This window comes from Lynx canadensis, chromosome B1, assembly GCF_007474595.2.
Source record: "Lynx canadensis isolate LIC74 chromosome B1, mLynCan4.pri.v2, whole genome shotgun sequence".
NCBI lineage: Eukaryota > Metazoa > Chordata > Mammalia > Carnivora > Felidae > Lynx > Lynx canadensis.
In genome coordinates, this window is record NC_044306.2 from 53,145,851 (window position 1) to 53,155,614 (window position 9,764).

At 35.5% G+C, this 9,764-nt stretch overlaps 1 pseudogene; it reads right to left on the minus strand.

The window, feature by feature from the left end:
• Positions 1-518: 518 nt before the first annotated feature.
• LOC115512957 lies at positions 519-5,108 on the minus strand (annotated as a pseudogene).
• Positions 5,109-9,764: the final 4,656 nt, after the last annotated feature.

Sequence of the window (9,764 nt, forward strand, 5' to 3'; positions counted from 1 at the left end):
GGAGTTTACTGGAGACTCTCTCTCTCTCTCTCTCTCTCTCTCTCTCTCTCTCTTTCTCTCACTCCCTTTCTCTCTCCCTCTTCCCTTTTCTTCCACTTGCCCACTCTCTTTAAAATAAAATTTAAAAAATATAAATAAATAACATTCAATATTTATTTTCTTAAGTGTTTAATTTTCTTTAAGTGTAACAAATTTTGAAATTTAGGGAGATTAATGACTTTTGTATCCTACATCATTTAACTTGAGTTTTTAACCTAATATTCTGCTTCTATTATGAATGTTTTAAAAACATTCTTCCATATGGGTGCTTCTATTTAATCTTATTCTGCCTGTTTAGTAAGGGTTTGGGACTTGCCAATATGTTTGTAGAAGATACTGCTAGCTGTTTAACAAATTGACATTGGGTTCTTCTTTGGGCTCATAATTAGACTGTATATCCAAGCCCCCAAAGCAGGCAGGTGAGGCCATTTCCCTGAGTTCTAGCCAGAGACTGTGAACGGAAGTGGTGGGAATCCCTTTCAGGCCTGGCCATAAGAAAGTTCTATGTCTATACCTCTGCGTTCTTTTTCTCTTCCTGTTGAATGGGGGTAACAATGGCATCTGTTTACATTGAAAGCCACATATTGGAGATGGCAAAGGCTCAGTTAGCTGGGTTCTGGAATGACCCCCTGGAGGTAGGCTCAGTCTGCTGGAGTCACCTTTCCTAGACTGTGCATGTCAATATGAGATAAGGTTCTATGCATATGAGAGATTACACAGCATATTTGTTACTCTCTATTATAACTAGTGTTACTGATTAATACCAGGATTCATAATTTGAGGTAAGACAAAAGGAGAAAGTAGAATAGGGTGGGGACAATAGATTAAGAATTAGGCAAGAAAACCAAAACCAAAAAAACACCACACTATTATAATCTCTATACTTACTATGAGAGTGGTACAGATTTGGTTCTAAGATAACTAGCAACGCATGAGACTAAGGCATTCTGATTAATAAGCAAATTACCATATAAGAAAATTAATGTGAGCAATTTCACAAGATGAAGTATGAAGTATGATAATGTAGGGATTTCTCTTGCCATTCAACCTAAAGTAGTAATTATGTAAAAGTGTTTCCCACAACTTTTGGGTCAATATTCTTAAGTGTTTCAAAGACTGTTTTAATAATCCCCAGTACATGTTGATGTCATGACACTGGAACTCCTTTTAAGTGAAAATAATTTGGATGGGGTAAAAATGAAATAGTTTAAATTCACATTTCTCGATTGATCTAGACTGATAGAGAAGTATATACAATATTATCTGGTCCAGTGGGCTAGTCTCTGAAAACTAACTTCATGCAGCTAATGCCAGCTGAATTCACAAGCATATGTCATATATGACGTGTGAGTAGAGTTAAGATTCTTTTATGAACGCTGAGAATCCCAGCAATCATGGGTGCCATATCAGAAGGTCTTCCTCTGGTCAAAAGAATGTCAAAAGAGGAACACATTTTATGTTTTAAGATTTTTTTAAAAGTACAAATCTCTGAACATTTATTGAGCATACATTACGTGCTTCACACTGGACCAAGCTTGATATCATAGCAGTTTTTCTTGTTTAGAATTTATAATCTAGATCAGATGTCATGGGGCCTCTTAAGAGAGGACTCTGTACCACATTGTAACGTCAGGAAGCTACACTCAAGTTAAACTCTAAAAAGTTCAGAGAAGGACACCAGAAAAGGTCATTTCAGGCAGAGAGAAAAGCATAAGAAAAGGCACAGGCAGGAAAGAAATAAGACCTGTTACCTCCTTAAGGAGCTATAAATATCTCCTTAAAACCAAAAGACAAAGTGAGAGGTGGGTTGAAGAGGTGACAGAGGTAAGAAAGGAGTCAGGTTACCAAAGACTAAATATACTATTCCCAAGAGTTAATTTTATCTGAATGAGGAACCACTCATTCTCAGCAGGACAGAGCCACGAAATTTATATTTGAGACAGAGCAATCTGAAGAGGATGGAGGACAAGAAGGTCAGTAGCTGAGAGATCAATCCTAAGGCTTAATACAATCACCGGTGGAAAATGGTAATAATTAGAATAATGGTGATAATAATAGCTAACCTTTATTAGGCTGAAAGCCTTTATGGATTATTTCATTTTGTCTTGTGACAAACCTTTGAGATAGGTGCTATTATTTCATGTTTATCCTACAAATAAGGAAAATGAACCCTGGTCAAATCACGCTGCCAGCTAACAAGGGGCACTGTGGGTATTTGGTCCCAAAGCCTTTCGCTGATGCCCATAGTGTCTACTGGGCATCTGAGTATGAACCAATCCATCAGTAAGTCATATTAGCTCAACTTCAAAATGTATCTTACAACCAGCTGCTTCCTACTTCCTCCAAGCTACCACCCTGGCCCAGCCACCATTATTGTTGGCCTGAATTATCACAGGGGGCTCCTAATTGGGCTTCCCCGCTGTCACCTGTCTCTGTATTGTTCACTGTCACAGAACAGCTTGAGTAATCTTTTGAGTTTTAAACTGTGTCACTCTTCTGCTTACTGCCCCAGTGGCTTCCTATTGCAAGACCCTAAGTGTGCTGGCCTCCACCTACCTTGAGGCAAGCTTACTTCCTACCCACAGCTTTTACGCTGGCCGTTTCCTCTATTTCAGGAATGCTCCTTCCCCTTGTCTTTCTATGGCAGGTTTCCTCTCATCCTTGAGCCCTCTGCTCGAATGACCGTTCTCTCTTGACTAACTTCCTACATGGAACCTAGAAGGGATGAAGATGTGCGTGTATTTATATGTGTGAAAAGGCAACTTATTTTTGCATTTCTCAGTTTACACTTTCTTACCTTACATATTTTATTCTTCCGAAGACTGGTCATTTCTGACTTCATCTGTTATTTTTGAATTTTTCATAAGTTCAGTCTCTGAATATAGTTTCCAAGTCTCGCAGCACTATTTCCATCATAATTCCTACGCTTTGATAATAAAGCCGAAATTAAAAGAAATGAAGTGAACTGGCCTATCACTGAGGAGCAGGGCTAGATTTTAACCAATTTCTAGTGCTTTTCCCATAGGCATGGATATGCTTTTCATAAAAAGCAAGTACATAGTTGTTGGTCAGTGGTTTAGTAGGGGGCAAGTTATGTGTTAACTTCAAATTCAGACTAACTGGTATTTATATTTATGAGCACCATTCAAAATAATCTTTTAAAAGCAATTTTAGGGCGCCTGGGTGGCGCAGTCGGTTGAGCGTCCGACTTCAGCCAGGTCACGATCTCGCGGTCCGTGAGTTCGAGCCCCGCATCAGGCTCTGGGCTGATGGCTCGGAGCCTGGAGCCTGTTTCCGATTCTGTGTCTCCCTCTCTCTCTGCCCCTCCCCCGTTCATGCTCTGTCTCTCTCTGTCCCAAAAATAAATAAACGTTGAAAAAAAAAATAAAAGCAATTTTATATTTATTTTCCCATTTTTTCCCTTAAAACTGTCAAGGTAGGCAAGAGGTCACATCAGCCCCATTTTATAGATGAAGGAGACATAGAACTAGGTAATTGCTTGAAATGGCAGTGTTGCATTCTAGGGGTAATACTTTTTCCATTAAACTGCTGTCTAGTTAACAAAATAACAATATTTAATTAAAGTATTGGTATCCAAAGGACCTGTGGCCAAATTAAGAACAGTTAAGAGTAGAATAACTATATTTTTCAATGAGGTGGGGTTTGTTTAAAGGCTGTCATAGAGATATCACATTTATGGGAATTCCTCTGTCTAAAAAGGTCAAGAACATGGCACAATCACAGAATTACAAAAGGTGTGGCTAAAGGAAAACCTGAACCAATGAAACACTGAAAATTTGAGCATGGCAGTTCTTTGTATAAGATGTAATACATTTATAGACTTAGTATTCAAGGATGGTTATAGAAACACAGGTGTTTTTGAAAACTGGCATAGATAAATTTTTGAATGTCCCAGACACATAGATATTAATAGAGCTATTAATGATTGGGATATATTTAATCTTCAAAATGTTAAGGAGGCCACCAGGTTCTTCCATAATGATGGAATCCTGGAAAAGATGGAGTGTATGTGTGATCATCAATTCCATATCCCTAAGATCAAGGCAAGAGTCTTAAACATTTATCCAATAATTCAGGGTAAACTAATCCCTTTTATTTTTATATCCTGAAGGATTTTTTTTACCTTAATAAAGGATTACACTTCGGAAACTGCACCTGTCCTATGAGTATGCTTCATCCATTTCCTTGGGATTGATTTTGACTTACAGAAAACAATCATTAAAGTTTCTTTCTTATGGAAGTATTGAATCACTATGAGTGGAACTAATATAAAGTAATAAAACACTATGTTAACTAACTGGAATTAACATAAAAAACTTAAGAAAAAAACTCTTTTTCTGTTCCCAAGATTTAAAAAGAGAATCAAGCATTAAATGAAGATACAGAAAGGCCTATATCAAGTAACAAATGCAAAATATAACTCCAGACCATGTATGCACACCGATAGTAAGTGCGTCGGTATGTTCTCTACAGTGTGATGCTAGAGAGTTTACAGTTGGTGATGTCAAACAGTGGTTTCCAAGGAACTTATTTAATCAGTCCTTTAGAGAGCTCTAGAAACCTTCATTTTTAACAATTGCCCCTGAGGATTCTAGGCTTTGATTAAAAGTGTGGTTTGGGGAAGCACTTTTAACCTTCATTGTGTGTCAGATTATGTACACAGTAAAATTAAAGTGTAAATCATGTAGTTGAACAAAAAATAATTTTCTTATAAACTATTAATAGACACCTAAATGCACTGTGATTTAAAAATGAAATCATGTATATTTTGCTGTATTCATAAAGAGAGTATGCTAATGAAAAACTTGTAACAATGAAAAGCAAAACAGCAAATCCAAATCCAAATGAAGGTATTTCTCTGAATTCCATGTTTTGTTGAGAATCAAAAGCCACCAATCTTTTAATTCTTTTTTTGTACGTTATTCTGTATGCATGTTCTCTGCATCCAACTGCATCCCAGGATTTTATGTCATTTTCTGTGTGACATTTCCCAGAGATATGTGTTGTTGGCTGCTGCTTTGGGGTTGAATATCCTTCTGAGTGTCCATTGTCCATCCCCATGTAGCATGGAGACACTTCTCACTTGGCACTTACAGATTCTGGCTCATCACGGTGTGGCCAAGATCCTCTCTTTTTACCACTATTGCAAAATTGTCTTCCCATCACATTTCTCATAGAAATGCAAATCCAGATATTTTCACCATGACTTTTGTCATGTTCATGCAATTCCAAACAATAAAGGTAAATCAGGTATTTCAGTATAATAGTAAAAATCCAGTGAAATTCTCTGGTTTTGTTTATGTTTCTTATAGTCTCAGTCGAAATGGTGGATAGAACACATTGTTTTTAAATATAAGTTGATAAAATCCCAGGACTTTTGGACATTGAGGTAATGGAAAAAAGCCTATATATCAGATATCCCTCTATAAAGTCTATAATAAGCAAATTATGTAGCAGCTTATAGTTCAAAGCAGACAGAACAAATCCTTTTCTTTTTTATGTCAATTGGTTAGTTGCTAAGGAAACTGGTTGAAAATTATTTATTTCCTTTATCTCACCTATTTTGATGTTCTGCAGTAAGTTATCACTGTCAATTCATTGTGTTTCTTGAAAAATGCCTACCCTTCTATATACACAAAACATTAGTCAACTCAGATCTGTTATTTGTATATTTGGTTATAGTAGAGTATACTTAAATTGAGTAAACATTTGCATTGTGACAACTTCTGTTTTTTTTTTTTTTTTTCTTCTTCTTGATGTTGAACAGTTTTGACTGCTTTTAAAGGGCACACAGCTCTAGCTGTCTTCATTTGGGCTATGTCAAAGTCATCACTGTCAGGGTCATTACTGCATTTTATGTGTTGGAATAGTTCGTTTGCAGATTTGGCACTATGTCGAGCACAGACTTGGAGTTCTAATTCTGTTGAAAACAACATGCTGTGAATGCCCAAACCCCAAAAAAGACAAAATGTGACTTGGAGTTTGGCCACATGCTGAAACCACAGCATTCATGTATTTACAGCTGATATCAAACATTCACAACATGGACTTTGGTATAAAATGTAGAATGACTGGTGATCAAAATATGATGTTTAATATTATTAAATAATTAAAAAATTTCTTCTTTAAATTCAGAGGTGGTAGCCTCCAGGTAAGATTATACTTTTAATGTTTGAAATTGCCATTTGACACATGTCACATTTATATAATCCAATCTCTCTTCACAGGAAATAGAATATTAAGCCTGGGTTTTAGCTGTCAAAGAATATTTCCCTATGATAACTTCTGTCTCTAGAAGTGAAAAGAGATGTGGGAATATGAAGTCAAGAATAGCTCCATGACTTTGAATTCTAAAAATGTAACAAAGAAAATGAATTTAAAAATAACCTTTATATTTTTTAAACGTGTTGCTATAATCCTGTCTGAGAAAAAGGCATGTAGTAAGGTCAGCTAAACCCATCAGAGGCAAAATTTGAATTTCCTGTATCTACATGTAGAGTTGGTTGGCCTAACAGCCTCATGTTAGTTAAAGTAAGAGATAGCCATTTATTTCTCTAGTAGGCATAAAAGCTCCTATATGATAACGCACTTGTATAATATTATCACTTTAAAAAATAATTCTAAGTATACTTATTCTATAAAAATCAAACTGAATTTATGAAGGATAAAGAGTCATTTAATAATAGAGGGAAGTCCTCTTTTATCATACTTGAAGAAAATGCTCTTGGATGTTAAGTTCTTGATCAAAGTTTATATGATGATGCATTTTTTAGGGGCTGAGGGTGTTTGGAAGGCTTTGCTTATTGTTCATACCAGTATAATGTTTCAGAAATTCTTGGAATCATAGCAGGCACTATTTTACAGTATGTTTCTTATTTTTTTGTTGTATGTAAGGAAAATGATCTCAATGTGAATTTTATTATGTATTTACCTGTAAAGAATATACTCATGTTTCCTTTACAAATACTTCTGTTTTATTAATTAAATATACCACCAAATTGAACAAAAGTTATGGAGACTGATAATGTTCATATGTATGTATCAAATTCTAATTAGGATATAATGGCCCAGAAATGCGATTAGAAAAGAGCTAAGGATAAGCTACTCTTTTTTTTTTAACTTTTTAATTTTACTATTTTTAAAAATTTATTTATTTAAATTCAAGTAAGCTAACATACAGTGTAGTATTGGTTTCAGAAGCAGAACCCCGTGATTTATCATTCACATATAACACCCTGTGCTCATCCCAACAAGTACCTTCCTTAATGCCCATCACCCATTTAGCCCATCCACCCACCCACTGCCCCTCCAGCAACCCTCAATTTGTTCTCTGTATTTACGAGTCCCTTATGGCTTACCTCCCTCTCTGTGTCTTATTTTTCCTTCCTTTCCCCTATTTTCATCTGTTTTGTTTCTTAAATTCCACATATGAATGAAATCATATGATATTTGTCTTTCTCCGACTGACTTATTTCACTTAGCATAATACACTCGAGTTCCATCTGCATTGTTGTAAATGGCAGGATTTAATTCTACTAGTCATTAAAGAAGAGTTAATACCTATTCTTCTCAAAATGTTACAAAAAAATAAAATAAAATTGGAAGGAAAGCTTCCAAACTCATTCTCTGAAGCCAGTGTTACCTTGATTCCAAAATCAGACAAAGACCCCACTAAAAAGGAAAATTACAGGGTAATATTCCTGATGAACCTGGATGCAAAAATTCTCAACAAGATACTAGCAAATCGAATTCAACAGTACATTAAAAGAATTCACCACGATCAAGTGGGATTTACTACTGGGCGGCAGGGTTGGTTCAATATTCACAAATCAATCAGCGTGATACACCACATTAATAAAAGAAAGGATAAGAACCATCTGATTTTCACAATTGATGCAGAAAAAGCATTTGACAAAGTTAGTTTTTTAAAAAAAATAATAATGTAGTAGAGCAATTTACTTATCACTGAGCTTCTTGGAATCTAAGGCAAAACAATGAGTAAATGTAAATCTATAATACTTTTTTTTTTCAAGCAATCTGCACATTATTTTTCCACATTTCATAAGCTAATAGTAAACCCTCATTAATAGTAAATACATTTTACCAACTCAGAGTTTAAACAGTAAGGGAAAAAGCTTAAAGCAAGTTGTAAAGCATATGTCAGATCTGTCTAAACCAGAAGCCTTGCTAGATAGAAAAGCACATGGAAATTTCATCCTGACTCCATAATTTCAGCGAAAATATTTTAGACAATACACTTGTCAGAAATCTCCCATTTTTCTCTAACTAGTGAAAAACTGAACAGGAAATTCAGAAATTAGGTCATTAAAAAGAAGGTTATTGTTAATTGTAGGGGATCCCAAACTCCAGCCATTATTTTTCAGATTAAAAAAAAAAGGCAAGCCAGAATTGATATTAGATGTGCATGAGAAAGAAAGAAAGAAAGAAAGAAAGAAAGAAAGAAAGAAAACCTAACAGATTTATCAAAGGAGTCCACAGAATAAAGGAGATAGGAATAGGATAAGAAGATAATTTGGAAAAGATCTCTTTAGAAAGGAAACAAGCAAGACATACTTACTTGACATCTATTTTTAATTCTCATGAAAATGAAAGTAATATAAATTCTGAAAACTGCTTATGACTTAAAAGACAGTAAGTCTGGAATATTTTAAGGAAACATTTTACAGAAATAACTATAGTTAACACTATAAAAATGTAGATAATTTGTGGATAATTTTGTAATATTTAGGGCAGTAACAAAGATGTAGCTGTAGGTCCCTTGTGCTATAGGAAACAGATTCTTTAAGGTTACACAAATAATTGTAAGGTTAATCTATTTTTTTTGAAAAATTTTTAACGTTTATTCATCTTTGAGAGACAGAGACAGAGCATGAGTGGGGAAGGGGCACAGACAGGTAGACACAGAATCCGAAGCAGGCTCCAGGCTCTGAGCTGTCAGCACAGAGAGCGACGTGCTCGCACTCATGAACTGTGAGATCATGACCTGAGCCGAAGTTGGATGCTCAACCGACTGAGCTACCCAGGCACCCCAGGCTAATCTTATTATCAAAGTATATGTGAAAAGGAAGTCAGGCTTCTTGGGAAAAGAATAGACACAAATCAGTCCTAATGAATAAAAGAGGAACCTCAGTGCAAGTGGACTTTGCAAAAACTAGGAAGTAATTTTGTCATCTGATCAACAAGATTTATTTTGTACTTAACTATATGAATAGGGTTCTCCAGAAAAACAGAGTCAATAGAATGTGTGTGTGTGTGTGTGTGTGTGTGTGTGTGTATAAAGAGATTTATCATAAGGAATTGGCTCACATAATTATGGAAGAGAGCCAGTATATGTAGTGAGTTGTTGGCAAGCTGGAGACCTAGCAGAACTAAAGGTTTAATTCTAGTTGGAGTTGGAAGTCCTGAGAACCAAGAAGAGCCAATGGTTCAATTTAAGTTTGAAGGCAAAAAGAAAACTAATGTTCCAGTTCAAAAGAAGTCAGGCACTTGGGGAAGACAGTCATCCTTTTTGTTCTATTTAGGCCTTCAACTGATTGGATGAGGCCCACCCACAGTAGGGAGGACAATCTGCGTTACTTGGTCTACTGATTCACATGTTAATTTTGTCTAAAAACACTCTCACAGAAACACCCAGAAAAATATCAGGAGCTATTATTGTGCAAATGGCTTTTATAGAGGTGAAA